This window comes from Acomys minous, assembly GCF_964271855.1.
Source record: "Acomys minous genome assembly, chromosome: 13".
Lineage (NCBI taxonomy): Eukaryota > Metazoa > Chordata > Mammalia > Rodentia > Muridae > Acomys > Acomys minous.
The window spans coordinates 39,214,916-39,235,576 of NC_140495.1; the positions used below are offsets into that span (position 1 = coordinate 39,214,916).

Genomic DNA, 20,661 nt, shown 5'->3' on the forward strand with positions numbered 1-20,661 from the left:
GACTATTATGGTAGAGATCATGGCAGCAGATAGACAAGCATACTGGAACGGAACATTAGCTGAGAGTTCACATCTTGATCCATAAGCATTACGCAGAGAGAGAAGAGAGATGGGAGAGAGAGAGAGAGAGAGAGAGAGAGACAGAGAGACAGAGACAGAGACAGAGAGACAGAGAGAGACAGAGAGAGACAGAGACAGAGACACAGATGGAGAGACAGACAGAGAGAGACAGAGAGAGAGTGAGAGAGACACAGACAAAGAGACAGAGAGAGGCAAGGAGGCAGAAGAGAGAGACTGTGTGGCCTTTTGAAACCTCAAAGCCCATGGAAGTTGCTCCTCCAACAAGGCCACACCTCCTCGTTCTTCCCAAACTGAAACATTCAATATATGGAGCCATTCTCATTCAAATCACTATAGAAAGATATTTCGCATCATATACAACCGAGTTTTACCTACTTTCCTTGAGAATTTAAATCTATTTTACTCTTTACATAGCCACTTAATACATAGGAAGATCTAAATATTTGTTCATTTTTTGCTTAATGACCAACTTTAGAACCGTAGTATGTTTAGTTTCTTAAGAAATTGCAGCACCTCTGAACAGATGAGCTAAACCCATTTTCTGTGTGACAAAATAAGCTTTATTTTTCATATCTTGTGGTTAGATTTTTATTTGCACTGAATTTAATTGCTGATTGACAAACTCCAGCTAATTTGATTTTCCCAACAACTCAATGAGATAGATTTTATTATTAATCTCATTTTATTGAGTAAGAAAAGTAAAGTTAGAATTAGCTCTGGTTATACAGAAAATAAGCCCAAATCTTCATTTGAACCCAGCTCTGCCTAATTCCAAAGATTATGCTTTCTTTTACTCATCACTGTAGCTTTCCATGTAGTAAAGAAGTTGGCCTGTAGAACTGGGACATAACCATTGACTGTGGGACCTTAGTGACCCAGTTAAATGAGTAATTGGGTCAGTTAATAACATCTAACTCATTTGTTTTTTTTAAGGAATGTCCATTGAGTAGTAATCACCAACTGAAGTACAGGGGAAACATTTGCAAACAAACCATTAGTGCTTTTCTGTTTTCGCAGGCCGTACAGTCTATTGAAAACTGCCAAGAAATCTACTCACTGTGTCATATACAAGAAATATAAGAAATGTAACAATAAAAAATTGATCAAATTGCAGTGAACATCTTACTGTGGGGTGTTCAGCCCCTATTATACATATAAACACAATCCTTATAGTCAAGGTTCAGGGAACATCCCAGAAAATGGGAGTAGAAAGATTGTAAGAGCACAAGGGCTAGGACAGGACTCTATAAGATATATCCTCTATATAAAAATGGGGGCTGAACCCAGGAAATCTCAACAATATGTCTGACTAAACTGACGTAAACAATGACAGCACCAACTGACATGACAATGTGGGTGGGGGAATTCTCACTAGGTAGTGAGTGTGTGTGTGTGTGTGTGTGTGTGTGTGTGTGCGTGTGTGCATGTGTGTGTGCATATGTGTGGGTGTAACAGTTATGATTAAGAGGACATGAATTGGACTGGATACAGGATGAACTGAATGGAGGGGAAGAGTGATGTAAATGTACTATTTGTATAGGAAATACTCAATACATTAAAAAATCTCAAATAGGAGGATAGAAGAGAACTAAGAAAAATAATCATTTCCCATATCTAAATGTATTGATAAACTCCTCACTAAGAGAGATAGAATTTGAGCAAGGATCACAAAGGGTTAGAGTGAGCGAGACAGGCAAAGGAGAGAAGAGATGTTGAAAAAGAAGCCAAGAAAGGGCAAAGATCCTGAGGCAGACATAGTGTGATTAGTCCTAAGATCAATGAGGAAGAAGTGAGTTTGGTGCTGGGACATGGAGAGATGGAGAATAAGCTGTGATGAAGAAACAAGGATTGACCGGATCATTGTCCTTGCCGGGCCTCCCTTCCTGCCTCTCTCCTTCTGCCCCTCCCTCCTTTCCTCTCTCCCTCCTTCTTTTCTTTCCTTTCCTTTCTCCTTCCTTTTTCTTGCATGAACTTAAACCCTTGTTTTAAAGATGATTGCGTGTGCCGATTTGAAGTGGGCAGTTCTCATACGAAAGTGATTTTTGAGAAATAACAACAGAACTACTAGGCATTATGAATACTGGTGAATCAAAGGGACCTCTGGTAAATGATGGCTTATATGAGATCCTCTTCACCTGTGGGATTTATTAGCCTGGGGAAAAAAGAGGACTACTACTACTATGAGCAGTAGTATGATTATTGGACTTTACAAATGAAATCAAGAAGGGAAAGAAAAAAAAAATCTAATGAATGTGTCTATGACTCTGCTTGGGTAGACCTCAAACAATAATGTAGAATCTGGTGGATAGATGATGTGCTTCCCGTCGTTTGGTGATAACTCTGGGAGGCCTTCTGTATACAGCTTTGGAGTTGGATGGAATGGAGCTTCTATTAGCACAGTAATGACCTCCAGGATAAGATTTATACTAGCTTTATTTTTCCCTATGCTTCCTGACCCAAATGCTCTCTGTTTGCACTTAACATGAGAATGCCACTTCAGGAACATGGATGCTGACATTGGCAAACCACTGGGATGGGAAGGAAGTGAAGCAGCAGTGCAGCTTTCCAGTCCAGGGGCAGATGCCAGTCAACTTCAGTGTTTGAAGAGGAGATAACCATGATTCCCAAGCCAACTGAAACTCAAGATGCTCTTTTAGGGCACTGAGCAGCCGCTTTGGTTTGGTCGGTGATAAAACTCTCTTTGCTGTCACAGCATGCTACCCTTTCCTTTCTCATTCCTCTGCCACTGGTTGCTCGTGGTACTTCCTGAGCCTCAAAATGAGTTCCGCAGATTGGTAGCTTGAGTGTGTAAATCTAAGGGTGGGATATGCACAGGTTTGCTAAACTCCATTTTAGTGACAAAACATACTTCTTGGTCTTTTGTCTAAAATAAACATGACATGAGAAGCATGGGTGATGTAGAAATTGTTACTTTTTATGACATTCATATATTGAACAGTTATGAACAAGAAAGAGGAAAAGTCTTGGGAACCATGAAAGGCCGACATTTTCCTTTAGATTCTTGGTACCTCAGGATCCAGCAGTAACGTACCTACATAGCCACAGTTATGTCCAGGAATATAGTTGACTTGTCCAAAGATAAGTGGAAAATTTCTAATTAAGACAATGAACTCCAAAAGCTGTCCTTTGTAAATATGAATCTCAGCACTCATTTACTATTTTATTCATTCAAGTGAAATTAGCTATACGTACATTCTGTTGTCTTCTTGTTCTATTTTAGGTCAGTTCATTACGGTTTTAAAATGAATCGATAGTTTATACTAATATTTTCACATAGATTTATTTTCTGTATATATAATAGTTTTAAATAGACATTGATATACAGTCTTTTCAATATCCATTAGTTGATAAAAATGAAAGCAATGAAGTGTTTTGTAATTTGTTCCCAAATGTAATTAATCATTGACCTCAACATATTGCCTCCCAGGAAAGTACAGTATTACTAATTAGTGCTTTTTCTACTCTGTACCAATGAACTAAGAAATAACATGAATGAATTAGTTATGTAAGTTTTATCTTCAAGAACCTTCTGTAGTGAAAAATCATGATAATTTTCCCCCACTTCTATGCTCAAATTTTAGTTGTCAATAAATTAAACATATCTATTACATCATGTTTAAACTTGAAAACAGATCTTGACTATGACCTTCAAAGGCTCATCTCAGGGTGCTTCCACTACCAAAGTCTCACCTTCTACGTGCTAACAGCCTTCAAAAGAGTGCCACAAGCTGGGGAACACGCCTTTAAAACCTGAGCCTGTAGGGGACACCTCAGATTCATCTAATAGTATTATCGTATTCTCCATACCTAACTTAATCCCCAAACCTGTGTATATATTATCTCCCATAGGAAAAGGAAAATTGCATATGTAATTAAGGATCTTCAAAGAGGTTCTCCTGCATGGTGAAAAGTAGTTGTAAGGTTACTTTTAAAGCTCTGCCAAGACAGGGTAAGCAAGTCCTCAGTAGTTCCTGCCTCACAAATATGTCTGTCAGATATATTGGACCAGAAGGCTGAAGATGATGCTCCAATATTATAGAGAATTCTGGGTGACTGTTCAGGTAGCAAATATCCCTGTCATCTTCTCATTTGGCAAGCTACTAACCTGCATGCCCTGTATAGTCAAGTAATTAATTTTATTCCTTCTCAGGTCTCTGATGGGGTTGAAGACCAGATAGTTTAGTTTTACAATTAGGCTTAGTTGTTTTTAGGTCTGGATAGATGTTTTAAGTTGATAATGATGAGATATGATAGATACTGATTTACATTCAGAAATTTAGACTCACCAAGATAGGAAAAATCTTTTCTTCAAGGTTGCAAAGTACAAATAGTAAAAACACTATGAATGTAACATTTATATAATTCCTGATTGTTTAGTAGTTCTTGCTGTAGGTAGTTTATATGTGTGTAATAATATAAATATATATATATAAATATTTATTAAAATTGTAAAAAAAATTAGGAAGATAGATTTATTTGTGGTTTCCCCCATTTATTAATTTATTTCTTCACTTTAGATCTTGATTACAGCCCCCTCTCCATCTTTTCCTCCCACTCCCACCCTCATACCCTTCTCCCTCCATTACACTCTCCCTTTCTCCTCAGAGAAGAGGAGACCCTCCCATGGATACTGGTCCATCCCAGCACATCAAGTTGCACCAGGACTAAGCACATCATCCCCCCCCCCTGAGGTCAAGCAAGGCAGTCCTGCAAGGGAAAAGGGATCGCTTAGTCTTACAACAGAGTAAGAGACAGGCCCTACTCCCATTGTTAGGGGACCCACATGATGTTCAATCTGCACATCTGCTACATATGTGTAGGGGGCCTAGTTTCAGCCCATGCATATTCTTTGGTTGGTGGTTCAGTCTTTATGAGCCCCCATGGACCCATGTTACTTTTCTTTGTAGGTCTTCTTGTGCTGTCATTCAACCATCCGTCTGCTTCAGCCCTCCCCCTGTCCTTCTTTGACAAGACTTTTAAGACCTACCTATTGTTTGACTGTGGTCTCAGCATCTCTTTCCATCAGCTGCTGGATGAAACCTCTCAGAATACAGTTATGCCAGGCTCCTGTCTGCAAACACAATGGAGTATCAGTAATAGTGCCATGAGTTTGCTCTCTCCCATGGGGTGGCTCTCAAGTTGGGCCAGCCATTGGCTGGCCATTCCCTCAATCTCTGTCTCATCCTTATCCCTGCATTTCTTGTAGGCAGGACAAATTTTGGGTCAGAGAATTTGTAGGTGGGTTGGTGTCCCCCTCCTTCCACTGACAGATCCATCTGGCTGCAAGATGCAGCCACTTCAGTCTCCATGTCTCCAACTGCTAGACTCAGCTAGAGTCAATCTTATAGATTCCCTGTTCCAGGTCTTATGCACAACCCAGAGATCCCCTACCGAAAATTTCCATTCTCTCTCCCAACTCTCTCCTCTCTCAGCTCACTGTTTGCCACATAACTGATCTCCACCCCTGTTTTGTTCCCCACCATCTCTGCCACGCAGTTCTTTCCCTCTATCCACTTCAGATATTTATTTCCCCTTCTGGGTGAGACTCAAGCATACTCCTTTGGGCCCTCTTTGTTACTTAGCTTCTTGAGATCTAAGCTTGGATTGTAGCTTGGTTATTCTGTACTTTATGACTAATATCCAGTTATAAGTGAGTTCAAAGCATGTGTGTCTTTCTGGGTCTGGGTTACCTCACTCAGGATGATATTTTACTAGTTTCATCCATTTGCCTATCAATTTCATGATGTCCTTGTTTTTAATAGCTGAGTAGTATTCCATGCCGCAAATGTACCACAGTTTCTTCATCCATTCTTTGGTCAAGGAATATCTAGATTGTTTCCTGTTTCTGGCTATTACAAATAAAGCTGTTATGAACACAGCTGGGCAAGTGTTCTGGTGGTATGGTGGAACATCTTTTAACTGAACGTACAGGAGTGGTATGGCTCTTGATGTAGAACTATTCTCAGTTTTCTGAGAAAGTGTCAGATTAATTTCCAAAGTGGTAGTACAAGTTTGCACTCCCAGAAACACTGGAGGAGTGTTTCTCTACATCCATGCCAGCATATCAGCATATCAGCACTTGAGGTTTTTATTTTAGCCATTTTGATGGGTGTAAGATGGCATCTCAGAGCCATTATGATTTTCATTTTCCCGATGACTAAGGATGTTGAACATTTCATTAAGTGCTTCTCACCTATTTGAAGTTGCCTATTGAGAATCATCTGCTTAACTCTGTATCCCATTTTTAATTGGGTTATTTTTTTGTTGCTATTTAATTGCTTGTGTTCTTTATATATTTTGGATATTAGCTGTATGTCAGATGTAGGTTTGGCATTCTGTAGACTAGCATTTTGTCCTACTGAATGTGTCCTTTGCCTTAAACTTTTCATTTTCCTGAGGTCCTATTTATTAGTTGTTGGTCTTTGTGCTTGGGCTATGGGGTTCTGTTCAGGAAGTTGTCTCCTGTGCCAAGGAGTTCAAACCTATTCCCCACTTTCTCTTCTATTGGATTTAGTATATCCAGTTTTATGTTGGGGTCTTGATCCACATGGACCTGAATTTTGTACAGGGTGGTAAATATGGATCTATTTGCATTCTTATACATGAAGACATCTAGTTAGACCAACATCATTTGTTAAATATTTTTCCATTGTATGGTTTTGGCTTCTTTGACAAAAATCAAGTGTCTGTATGTATGTGGGTTTATTTCTGGGTCTTCCATTTGATTCTCTTGATCACACTCTCTGTTTTTATGTCAATATATTTGCTTTTTATTACTATTGCTCTGTAGCATAGCTGAAATCTGGGTTGGTGAAACCCCTAGAAGTTCTTTTATTGTACAGGATTGCTATATCAATCCTGGGGGTTTTTTCCACATGAAGATGAGGCTTGCTCTTTCAAGGTCTGTAAATAATTGTGTTGGATTTTTGGTGGAAGTTGCATTGAATGAATAGATTACTTTTGGCAACATGGCCATTTTTACTATATTGGTCCCACCTATCCATAAGCATGGCAATCTCTGTATTTTATATCTTCTTCAGCTTCTTTATCCAGAGACTTGCAGTTCTTGTCATACAGGTCTTTCACCTGCTTTGTTAGATTTACACGTGACAGCAAAATGTCAGACACTCTTAATGTCGTTATACTACTCTCTTTGAAACTAGAGAGAAGAATCATCTTTCAGCGCTGCAGGAGCCTCTAACAATGTGTTCCAGAAACAGCACAGCCTGGTAGTGCTTTTGAACCATAAAACCCAGATTGGAGGAGGAAACTAATATGCATATTCATTTGGTATGCAAATGTGGGCACAATTCTATCATTTACTGTAGGAGAGGATCGAGTGAAACCACTGAACAGGACTGCTCTGTGGGTAGATAAAAAGGTTTATTGGAGATCAAATTGCCAAGAATAAAGATGGAAGGGAGCAGAGAGAAGAGCAAAATGGAATAAAAGCATGCAGATTTTTTTTTTACTATAGTCAATAACATGGGGGTCTTTGAGCTGATTTAAGGCATTTGGATTTAATGGAAACTAGATGCCCTTATCAGAGGTAGTTACCCTTTAAGGAAGATTAAGGGAGGTTCCTGGTAATCAGAGACCAGACTTTAGGCCTGTTTACCCAATAACAATTCTACTGTATATCTTGCCTGTTTTATAAAGTCCTTTTGTTTGGCAGATTGCAACCAGAGCTACCATTAGGGGAGGGGATTGTTTTGGACCTAACATTTATCAGCTTAATTTATGAATTAAAGCTTCTAATAAGCCAGATGAAAATATTCATAAGCTTGTAAATTTCTGGTATGAGTTACCACACTTAGTATTTTTCATGCATTTAAATTTGCTCTACACGTTACAAACCACAGAATCTAATGTTAATCCAAAATATGAGAGAATGACTAAATGATACCATTAAGCATTGGCAATAAATATATGGTTGATTTTGTCAGCACTGGAAAGGTATACAATGGTAGAGTTTTAATAATTTTTCATATCAGCATCTCATCTTGTTCTGTCTACGGAAGCAACCTGTGTACACTGTCCGACATAGAGCATCACATAAGTATGGGGCTTTTAGGTCTGATTCTTCACTCTTGGCTCCTTTCATTGTATTGACATATGCACAGCCCCATGTAAACCCCTCAATCTTTTCTCAAGGTCATTGGAACTGTGTACTCATCATCTAGTCCCTTCAAGTCCTGTGGGAGATCTGAGGTAGTTGGTGAGTGTGCACATGACCATGCACCCAGCTCCACCTCGGTGCTATCACCAACATGGCTAGAGGGATGAAAGCAACTTCACTTGCTGCTTCAATTCAGAGAAAGGAAGAACAGAATTTCTTCAACTATCTGACCCTTTCAACATAGCTAAGAATCTATTTGTTTTAACTTATTATTGCCTCTAAATACAGGCTATGGCAGAGTGCAGAGACACTTGCCAGTCACATCACCAGCTTTCCAGTTCTTTTACTCTTCAGCTCCAATGGCCTTCATCTGAAGAGAAAGTCCCAAGTACAGCTACTTTCACATCTTTGTATTTTGATGATTAGACCTGGAATAACGAGCTGGGAGTATGTTCCATTGATTCTGGGTTCTAACCTGGTAAATAAATTCAAATCCGGGGTAAAGAGAGATTTCAAGTCTTACTTTTGAATAAAGTATATTGATGCTAGAAGAATAATGGCATAAGCTCTCCCAGCAGAATCCAAAATATAATTGCATTTCAAATTCTTGTCTTTATGTACATAAAAGAAGAAACTGAGGTACTGAGAAATTAATAAAGTTGAATTTGTGCTTCATACCTCTATGTATTTAATATATGTGTTGCTTAGAAATTAACATGCTGCCTACCCAGTAAACCATAAATAGTGTCTAGCCTCAGGTCCATCATCCTGAAAGTACAGATGATGAAGCAGATGAGTGCTGGGACTCACCATTGACCTAAATGTGTCACTTTTGTTGAAAAAGTTGTGTGCTATGCAGGTGAAGTAGAGGAGTGGATGTGCTCTTGACCCTGGGTGAATTCATAAACCTTCTCCTGAGAAAGAACATAAATACAGTTCCTCCTGCAACTTGCACACTAAGTATTGCTTGGATGAGAAGTTAATTAACTGTTCAATAAACAAAAATCAGCAACAATGGACATTCAAGTGATTTCATATTTATAAAAGCTATTTACTATTGTTTAATCTAAATTTAGTCCTTGGTAAGTACATATCAAGCAACCTTTTAAAAACTAAATTATAAGTGAAATGAAATGTATTCTGTTATTACTATTTATACAATTTAAAGGGGATTCGACTCTATTTTAATATTGTAAGCTTTGTTCTTGCAACGTAAGTTTCTTAATATTGACTTTTCTAGGTTGATTATTTCCCAAGGAGCCTGATTTTTTTTTTATAACTTCAGTATTAGATACTGAAGCTCAGTTTGTCCACCCTCCTCCTTAACTGCATGATTTAAACCCAGCCACATTCTGACAGTTTGAGTCAGTTCCAGGCAATGAAATGTGAAAACTCTGATTTACTGCGTGCCAGTCTAGAACAGACCTGCCACTTCTTCATGAGAAGCCCCACTTCAAATTTTTCCCCAATTGATTCTGAAACTTGAACTGTAGCAGCATTCATCAAAAAGATTAGAAATGGCTCAGGTGCATCCCCTGAGACACAGGACTCTGCTGGAACGTGACTTCAGCCTTCATCCAGCATGTAGGATAAGGGTATTCACTCTGTTCTGCCTCATTCATCTTTATGCTAGGAGAAAACAAAAACAAATAGGTCATTCTTTTTTTTCCCTAAGTAATAGATTTTTTATATAGGGTCTTAATAAAAGCCCTTGGTTTTGTTAAGATTTTTATTAATCAACCGGAACAATAGATACACTTGGTTGGATCTGGGCATTTAAATAGTGCTCCCATGTGCAGCACAGGGGTCTGTTTTTGCAAGATGAATGTAAATGCTACAAAGCCTTGTTTCATTTAGAGAACAAACCTGCAATCTCAGTATTTCTCAGCTCGTTTATTTTAGAAAAGGGAAACGATGAAATTCAGATCTTTGGGGGTGGCAACTTATTTATTTACGTATTGTTAGTCTGCTTTGCTCTGCTTTGAGATGCAAACAATAACAGTCTTAGGAACAAATTCAGGCCCCAGGGACAAGTCCCTTGTACGATGGAGAGGCTGTTTCATGTGCGGATGAGAAAACCTGGTGTGGAAACATACGATAAAGGCAACAGGAAGTAGAAGCGCTTGAAGGCATGTTTTAACATAAGATCCTCCACCAAGGATGATTTGGAGATAGGAGAATGAAAACTGACGTTTAGCAGGAACTCCACCAGAAAGGTAGAATTTGAGCGGCTGTATAAAAGACTGCTTAAACCCAAGAGGATGAGCACACCTGAAATAGCCTTCCTATTTGGTTGATCTGATGTCAAATACTGAAAGATCTGCCTTTAACATCTCAAATATGTGACGACAGAAACATCTGTGTATGCATGTGTGTATGTATGTATTTATGTTTATATGTATGTGGTATTTATATATGTACACATCTGTGTGTGCATGTATGTGTGAAGGCCAGAGGTCAATAACGTAATGCTGTCCTCCAGCCTTCTTTACCTTATTTTTTGATACGGAGTGTCTCGTTGACCATTACTTTCTCTAATTCAACTAGGCTGGCTGGCCAGTCAGTTACAGGCATTAGCATGACTGCTTCTCAGGTGATGGAATCACAGGTATAGATTTCATTTCCCCCCTCCTCTCCTCCTCTTTCCCTTCCTCCTCCCCCTCCCTCTTCTCTTCTTCCTCTTCCACCTAACTTGCTTGCTAGGAATCCAAACTCAGGCCTTCATCTTTGCCTAGCAAGTACTGAGATATGCCAGTCAACACACATGTATGGAGAAAAGTCGTCTTTACTGATTCCTCATGAATGGAGTCGGGTGGAAGGGCTGAGCGACTGTGTCACGTCCCCAGCCTTGTCATTTCTACTACACATTGGAGCTTGAACCTCCCAGTGGCATTTGTTTCGAGGAGAGTTACCACAATACAGTAGCAGGTCTGCTGTATCACAGGGCACTTAAGATAAAAACAATCTCCACTTATATTGTGCTGATTAGGGGTCAACAAACTCTTTTTAAGTTCTAGGTAATAAATATTTCAGGCTTCGCCTTCTCTGCGATCTCAGTCATACCTGCTCAGCAATGCCACTCTGGCACAAAAAAAAAAAAAAAAAAAAAAAACACCTCTACACTATCACTAAATGAAAGGATTGGTGGAGATCCAAGAAAAACACTGCACACAATTGGCAATGGTTTTCTGTGTTTGTCAAGTCTGACAAGAATTTCGCTGGTTTAATTGACACGGCCCTTTTTTAAAAAATGCGTGTGGGTGGGGGGGGGATGTATGTGATTTGTATGTGTGTGTGATATGTATACGTGGTGTGTGTGTGTGTGTGTGTGTGTGTGTGTGTGTGTGTGTGTGTGCATGCACATGTGTATATGAATGACTGAGTGAAAGAAAGAGATATGAGGTAGGATCTGTCTCTGTCTATCTGTCTGTCTGTCTGTCTGTCTGTCTGTCTGTCTGTCTGTCTCTCTCTCTCTCTCTCTCTCTCTCTCTCTCTCTCTCTCTCTCTCTCTCTCTTGACCTCTAATAATAACCTAGGCTAGCTGGCTCATGTGCTTAAAGGGATCCTGCCTCCCATATCCCCTTAGGAGCCCTGGAATACAGACCTGCATTACTGTGCTCAGTCTTACATGAGTTCCAGCATGGGAACTTACATCCTCATCCTAGCAAGCACTTTGCCCATTGAGCCATCTCCACAGCCCCGACATGTGCTTTCTTAGTTGTAGAGGTGGGCGTGGAGAACAATGCAAAGTAGAACGTTGATACAGTGGTGTCCAAACCCTCACTGCACAATAGCAAGTAAAAAACAGACTTAGGTCTCACAAATTGTTTTCTGATTTATATCCCACTACTTAGACATGTAACCCGGAAGACATCTGCCTTCATATTTAAGATTGGGGCAGGTGGCAATCCAGGAAAGTTAAAAACAAGACAAAATAAAAAGAAAGAAAACCAACCCAATAAAATGTGGCTAATAATGATGTTTATTCCTGGTTAGATTATTTGGCTTAATATAACAACTTTTCTGATTGAAAAGATAGTTACCTGAGAAATTTGCACAACCAGAGATTTTCAGAACAGCCATTCACCCCCAAGAGACATCATCAACGAGGGTTGATCACTAGCTCACTAGAAAGGGAGGAGGAAGAAATATCTGTGAGGAAAAGCAAAGCAAAACGGCTGGAGTGGATCACAAACCCTGTGAGGACTCAAATAGAAAATGTGAACTTGGCTTATTATTGAAGCATGCACACATAACAATCTTAATGAAAACTAATATTTTATTGTTGAGAAAAAATACTGTAAAGGATCAATGCTCATTTTATAGTCACCAACTAGTGGAGCATAAAAGAGAGATGGAATAGTTCAAAAGGATGGCAAGACCACCAGCACAGAGCTTGTTACAAAAAATGCCAAAGGGATATGCCTGCCTGGGTAACAAAGATTAAACCATAGGATCTATGTACTACTGAAGGTAATTTTTACCTTGTTTGATGTCCCCAACATTGGTGTGAAATGGTGGTTACTTATTAACACCACTGTATTCCTGCAAGGGAAAAGGGCCAGAAACACTAAGCAATTCTGTAAGATCACTCTAAGCCAAGGTTTGAAGCCAATGTTATCACGAACTTACTTCCACCTGTATATACTGAAGAAAAAAGTGGAAGGTGCCATCTCAGACCACTGTGAGAGGTTTGGGAAATTTGAAAGTAATACATGAAAATAGTTATTTAGTAGGACAGTACAAATATAGATTTTAAACTATAATTTTAAATTATAATTTGTTATTGATGTAACACATTATTACATAACAATAATAAATGTATGACTATCAATTACAGTAAATAGCTCAAGAAAGAATAACACAATAATAAGATATTTTTCACATAGAAGTGAGATATTTACATCTTCAGCTTTCTCTAAAAACAGTTCTAAGTTCAATAGACAAATAGAAATGTGTCCACATTTAAGACACAAATAAACAAGTATTAAAATAGCCCTGCTAAGAACCACGAGCCAATTTTTTAAAAAGTATCATAAAGGCTCTGTTCTGTTATTAAAATTTTTCAAGGCATTTTTCTTTTTTTGGATAGTTTGTGGCAGATTAATAGAGAATTTAATAAATTCAGTAGTCCTCAAAACACTTAGAAAAAGGGGGCATTGTATTTTTCAGTTTTGTATGTTTCATCTTTGATCTCTGTTCACAGCTGAGATACATTTGCCTGCCTCCTCTAAACAATACAGATTATCATCATTGCTTTCAGTTGTTGAGTAGAACTTGATTGTTAGGTCCTGTTGCTGAAGACCGCAAACCCACCGGTCACAGGAATCAGAGAAATCAAGTTGGTTTTAATCCAGAAGCTTCCTCCCTTCTGCCTAGCTCTCATAACACTGGTAAGTGCTATGCGGGTTGTTAGGGAATGGGGAGAGGGTCACCAATAGCCTGAGCTGCAATAATAATCAAATTAGTCGGATGTGCCCGTGGATGCAATAATGGAACAGATGTAATGGGTCTAAACAGAAAATAGACCAATACTCCCAGTGACTCACTTCCTCTCGCTGGGTGCCACCTCCTAAGGGTCCTACAACTTTCCAAAACAGCAACCACTTAGGAGCCAACTGCTCAGGTATGGTCCCATAATAAAATGCTTATTTCGAGACTTATAATTTATATCACAATGTATATAAAATGTGAGCCCATAACACTGCCCTTACTCTGTCTAAGGCTTCTAGAAAACATCCTACTCTCAGCTTCTATAACATCAAGTTCAGATTCCACATATGAGTGAGATCATGTACAACTGCTTTGTTCTGCATGACTGTTATTAACTTAGTAGTGTCATCTCCTGCTCCACCCACAGTGTTTTAAGTGAGTTGTGGTTAGCTAGTATTCCACTCGGTTTTATTCAGTCTCTACCCGATAGACACTTGGGTTGTTTCTATTGCTTGGCTATTGTGAATGTAGCAAAAATAGAAGTGCAAATGTCTCATGTGCTGGTTCATTTGTGGGGGCATAAATTGGTTAGGCAAATGGGCAGTTACAGCTTAGACACTTTAAGGATCTCCATATTCCTTTTCATAATGGCTTTATCAACATCCATTCCTTTGAAATATAAACAGGGTATTGAGACGGTCCTTAAGAAGGCTGCGTCTTCTTCCCAGCCGTTGTTACCTTTAGTGTACTAATCTTTCCATATTAGCCATTGTTATTGGAGTGATGTGGTGAATCGTTGTGGTTTTGATTTGCAGTTCTCTGGTTCTTACTAATTTGAGTTATTTAGGGGGTTACTGTTGCCAAAATATATCTTCTTTTGGGAAGTGCTTGTTTAAGTCTTGCGCTTATTTAGTTGGATTGTTTGCCTTTTGGCTAATGAGTCCTTGGCTTTCTTTTGTGTTTTGGATATCAACATCGTGCCAGATGAATGCTTTTCAAGTGTTGTCCCCATTATGTATTTTGGTTTTGTCCTTTGTTTGTTATATCCTTTTGTGCGTGAAAGATTTTCAGTTTAAGGATATTCCAGTTCACTTTGTTTGCCATTGTTTGTGATGTTGTAAGGTGTTGTTAGGAGAGTTCTTGTCCACTCCAATGTCTGAAAATCCCCTCCCCCTGTGTTTTCTTCTAATGCTAAATTTTACGTCAGTAATCTATTTGAGTTGATCTTCTTTTCCTTTTCTTTTGTTTTTGTTTTTGTTTTTGTTTTTTTGAGACAGAATTTCTCTGTGTAGCCTTGGCTGTCCTGGACCACACTGACCTTGAACTGACAGGGATCCGCCTGCCTCTGCCTCCCAAGTGCTGGGATTAAAGGCCTGTGCCACCATGCTCGGTTTTGTGTTTATCTTTTTAAGTGGTGAGATAGAGGGGTCTAATTTCATACATTGAATGTGCAGGCACAGGTTCCCCAGATGTGTCACTGAAATGATTATCTTCTCTCCGATACATATTATTAACATTGTTGTCAAAATTCAGTTGTCAGCATTTTATCTCAGGTGCTTGGGAGGCAGAGGCAGGGAGATCTCTGAGGTCAAAGCCTGCCTGGTCTACAAAGCAAGTTCCAGGACAGCCAGGGCTACCCAGAGAAACTCTGTCTCAAAAAAAAAAATCAGTTGTCTACAGATGTGTATGTTTACTGTGTACACGGTTCCAGGATATATAGTCTGTTCCACTGGTGCAGATGTCTTCCATTATGCTAGTGACTTACTGTTTTATGACACTTTGTAGTATATTTTGAAGAGAAGTTCTGCAATGTCCACTGCACTATTCCTTTTGCTCAAAATATTTTTGATGATTCAGAGTTTTATTTTGACCTCAGTTCATATATACTTTAGAAGTCTTTTCCTAATTGCTCAGTGTTCAGTTTCATTTTTCAGTATTTTAAATTTTTCATTGTGGGTTAATATATTTTACTTCATTAGTAAATTTATTCTTGGAGTTTAAAATCATTTCACTATAAATGGACAACTAAAATGATTGCTATAAAATTGAATGTATTTCTTGTGTCCTATTTTTAGATTATTTTATTTGTATAAAGCAATATTCATTATTTTGTATGTTGATTTTGCATTTTGAAACATTAATGAGTTTATTTAATGAAATAATAGTTATAAAACATAGTTATAAAATTTTTTCTTGCTATAGTTTGTGAGTTTTCTACACATAAAATCACGCAGTGACAGTTTGACCTTGTTTTTGTTTTTGATGCATTTTTATATTTCTTTTACCTAAATTATCTTGCTAGAACTCCAGAACTATGCTGCATAGAAGTGGTGGACGATTTTTTCATATATATAAAGCTACATACAGCAAGCAAACCACAAAACAGGAATTATATAAATGTTACATTCATAGTTTTTTGGCTATTTGTACTTGGCAACCTTGAAGAAAACATCTTTCCTATCTTGATGAGTCTAAAATTCTTAATGCAAATCAATATCTATCATATCTCATCTCTATCAACTCAAAGCATCTATCTAGACCTAAAAGCATCTTAACCCCTAAACGAAAGCTTAATTGTAAAACTAAACTATCTGGTCTTTCAACCTCATCAGAGACTTGAGAAGAAAAAAAATTAATTACCTGAGTAAACAGGAAGTAAATGTTAGAATCTTCCAAAGTGAAAAAAAAAAATGACAGAGACAGTTTGTTGACTGAATAGTCACCAAAGGACCATGCATGCCAAGGACTTAGATACTCTGCTCAGATGTAGTAGGTAGGCAGCACAGTTTCTTTGTGGGTCCAACAATATGGGAGTAGGGACTACTTCTGCCAGGGACTCTGGACCCCCAACACTGATCACTTCCCCTGGCAGAGCGGCCTTGCCAGGCAACAGTAGAAGAGGATACAGGTAGTCCAGATGAGACTTGATAGGCTGAGGTCAGATATTAGGGTAGAAGGGCTCCCCTTTCTGAGAACTAGGGGGGGGGAGGGAAAGGGTGTGAGGGAAGGAGGGTAGGATCAGGAGGTGATGAGGGATGGGGCTACATTCAGGATGTAAAGAATTCAAACTGTAGAACAAGCTGGTAACTCATATTGCTAATCTCACTACATGGGAATAGCTCTGAGACTGGCTGAGGCATGAATGTCTATGCATGGACAATGTTTCTTGTTGGTTACAGAATCTCTGTGACTTATTATTAGATGCCTTTCTTTATATGACATTAATGAAGATTTAGAGATGTCTTCTTTCTTCTGCTCACACAAAGAGCAGAGAGCCAGCCTTAATTGTCCTGGGCATCATGCACACCTCATACATTTATAATTTTATGACTGTATAATGCTTATGAGAAACTGTATGTTTTCAGGAAAAAAAAAACAGGACACTGATGCTGGATCAGACTTGACAGGATTCACTCCCCTCAGCATCCTGGACACTGACATCCTGCGTCTTTCATGTTCTAGCCCCAATTGCTTCAGTTGCTGTTCCTTATCAGAACAGGACAGCTCCCAGGACAGTTTCGAATAAAGCTTCTGATCTCAAATAGTCTAGCATTTCAAACTGTCCTACACAGGACTTCGATTAAGGCCTGTAATTTCTCAGCATTTAGAAACTGAACCACAAATGCTATTCCTAGTTTGTTTACCAATTTTCTCCAATTTTATTTGGGCCCCTACAAAGGTATTATTCATCCCAAATCAGCCAGAAGAAGCCTTAAGAGAATGACACCCCATTTCCCTTAAGGGTAGTTGGGTAGGCTTTTGATTGCTTCCTTGGGCTACAGAGGTTTATTTTCATTGGGAGGTCGTTATAAGTTACTATTGATCTTATACAGAGAGAAAACAAGGTTAGACTCAGGGATATCTCTGTTTTTCCTTTATCTTTCTCTCTTAGGTTTGGAGGTAGGGGTTGAAAAAGAAAGAAGGGGGATATATAAATATAGAGGAAGGGTAAGAATTTTAATTCAGAACATGGCTGCCCCGGCAAGAGATCACATCCCAAACCTTCTCATCTGTGTGATCTGGCTGGAATGCAGACACACCTTAAACCCCAGGAGACAGAGGTAAGCAGATCTCTGAGTTCAAGGCCAGCCTGGTATAGAGCAAGTTTCAGGTAAAGGAAAGCTTAGGTCCGGGTGTGCAGTGGTACATGTATCTAATCACAGCACTCAGGAGACAGAGGCATGCAGATCTCTGAGTTCTAGAAAGTTCTGTTCAGGCAGTTCAGCTGAGTCAGTGAGTTGGGAGGAGTGCAGTGTAGTTGAGTTGGTGGCTGTTCAGTTTGTAGAATTCAGAAGAAGTTTTGCCAGGAGAGTTTTACAGAGACAGACTGAAGAGAGAACAAGGAAGATATAGGTGAAGACATAATGAACCAGAGAATGAGAAGGAGCCAGAAGACTAGAACAGACTGTTAGAGTTAGTTTGAGGCCCAGCAGAACAATTCAGTCAGAACCTAAGAGAATTAGTCAAGTGGGAGACGAGTTGGCCCAGAACTGGAGAGTTGAACCAGCCAGCCGGAGCTCAGAAAGAGCTAAAAATAATGAGCTTATTCAGTAGTGACTCCCAGAAGCTGAGATTTAGAGTGCAAAGAGGTTAGAAGCTTCCAAGACCAGCAGACAGAGACAGTAAGCCTCCTAGAGGACAATTATGTCAGGTGAATAAAAGTTACTTTACAGTAGTATTTTTATCCTGTCCTCATGCTTAGAGATGAAGCTTTCAGGCTTTCCTTGTTATGTTGTTATTGGCTTATAATGATGTTGAGATGTGTTCATTGGGTGCTTTGATTGTTCAGTTTTTAATGTGAAGGGAAATTGACTTTTATTGAATGCACATTTTGCATTGGTGGATATGACCATCTGGTGATTGTCCATTGTGTTGACACCATTATCATCATGTTCATTGGTTTTAGTATATTGGACATCTTTACATCTTAGGATGAAACCAGATGATCATTTAAATATGCTCTTGGATTTGACTGGCTATTATTTTACTTTCTGTCTACTTGCTCTTTTCTTTCCTTCTTACTTTTACTTTTTGTTAGTTGTGTCTTTGTCTGATTTTGCCATAAGCGCAATGGTTGCCTTGCAAAATCTGCTTGAATTAATTTCTTCTACTTTCATAAAACAACTTATAGAGAACTGATATTAGTTCTTCTAAATGTTTGTTCAGAGTCAGCAGTGAATTCTGCTGAGTCTAGTGTTGGGATATAAAGTTTGAACACTTGTGGCCAAAAAATTTTTAAGAGAATAGCATGGAATCCAGAATGGGTTAGTATCATTTCTAACTGAACACTGGATGCCTCGTGGGCTAAGGCTTCACCACTCCCAGTTGGTCATACCATGCTTTAGGCACACTAACCTCATTGCAGTCGATTGGATGCCTCTATTCCCTTACAGTGGGATCATTGTTTATGCTGACCCAAAGCCTGCTAATTTTCCTTTTCTCTTCAGGGTCCTGTGCTTCCCTTTCTTTTCAGTTCTCTCTAGACTTAAATATATAGTTTGAAAGTTACATCCCCTTGAAAGCCTTTGCTGAGGGGGTTTGTCAAACATGGCTTCATAAGTCATTTATTAATTTTTTTCTTCCAGTAACCCATTCATTTATAAAGCAAATATTTCTTTGGAATTGCCATATGTTCTCAGTGGACATGAATTGTCGATGAGACTGGTGTGTTCAGCAGTATCTCACTGAAGTGAAGTCTTTGTGGAACCTTTAAAATGTGATTTCATTGAAGAGCATCTTTGAAGTTACTAAAGGGGAACACAAACTACATGAGGGTGGTCCATCTATCCAGAGAATGCTTTCTCTATAAGAAGTGATGATCAGATACACAGAGGAAAGATGTTTGTATGGCAAATAAACAGACACTTTCTGGAGTGGAGTTCCATGATTAGGAGCATTTGCTACTCCCACAGGGGACCTCAGTTGGATTCCCAACACCCACATACCAGTCTTCTGGCCACTATGGGCAGTGCATGCATATGTACAAATAGCCATTGTGTAGTATTATAGTTAGCTGCTTTACTGAGTATCTGGAGAAATCATGCGATATCTGTATATTTTTAATGTGATGCATGGAACAAGGGTTGAAAAGAATTCATTAGCTGAAAGATCTTAATTAAGGGAGAACACACTTATTTTGTGAGTGCTATTGCTTATATGATTTAAAATATAGTGTCAAACAAATATTAATTGATCAAATGGACATTGTAGTGCACTCTATGGGGGAAAATGGTATTACGTAAAAGAGAAAGGAGAGAGTGATTTTCAAATCTACTCTCCTGCATTGCATGACTGAAGATGGAGCTCAGTAGTAGAGTATGTGCTTATCATATACAAGGCTTTACATACAATTCAAGCACTGAAAGCAAAAAATATTGTTTCAAATTCTTTAGGTCGACACAGTAGTACAATCCCAGCATGCAGAAGGCTGACTAAAGATGGTGGCTACTTTGAGCAACATAGAAATTTCAATGTCAACCTAAGCTACATAGAGAGACACTGTCTAAAACCAACAGAAGCTCAACAACAGCAACCCAACAGTAAAAGCCTGGAGCATCACAGATTTCCCAGTGACAAAGTTCATCTGAAGTTTTGGGGTGCACCACAATTTTAGGAAAGTATAAAGCTTATTGACATTTCTATTAAGTTCCCTTTGAAGGTCAGGTGCCACACCAAGACAAAGAGTTCTTTTATAAAACACAGCCAGCTGATAACTTTTCAAAGCTGATTGAATATTATCAACTTGCACTGAACATTTTAGAAGAAGGAAGTTTAAAACATTTGTGCATGTGTTAATTTTTTGAACTGTGTTTTAAAATGTAGACAAAGAACACATTGAACACATTGGTTTGCATTTCTGGATGTGGCAAAAGGAAATGTTCCCTTTTGTTTTTTGCCGATTTTTTTTTCCTTATCCCTTATAAGACCTGAGAGTAAGTAATTCTTACCTTTGTATTACCAAGAATTTTTGTTCCATTTTTAATGGATTGACTTCCAGGAAAAGCTTT

General features: G+C 38.7%; 1 protein-coding gene across 3 annotated transcripts in view; it reads right to left on the reverse strand.

The window, feature by feature from the left end:
* Positions 1 to 20,661, reverse strand: part of LOC311581975 (uncharacterized protein) — an 89,676-nt gene that overhangs the window by 45,119 nt on the left and 23,896 nt on the right. Inside the window, exons 2-3 of one of the 3 annotated variants that reach the window (XR_014773973.1) lie at positions 9,647 to 9,850; positions 5,090 to 5,173 (exon numbers count right to left, since the gene is read on the reverse strand). The exons of 1 other annotated variant lie outside the window; for it this stretch is intronic. The gene's annotated coding sequence lies outside the window, so the exon portion shown is untranslated. The remainder of the gene's footprint in view (positions 1 to 5,089; positions 5,174 to 9,646; positions 9,851 to 20,661) is intronic. One more of the 3 variants, XR_014773972.1, reaches the window with a different exon arrangement.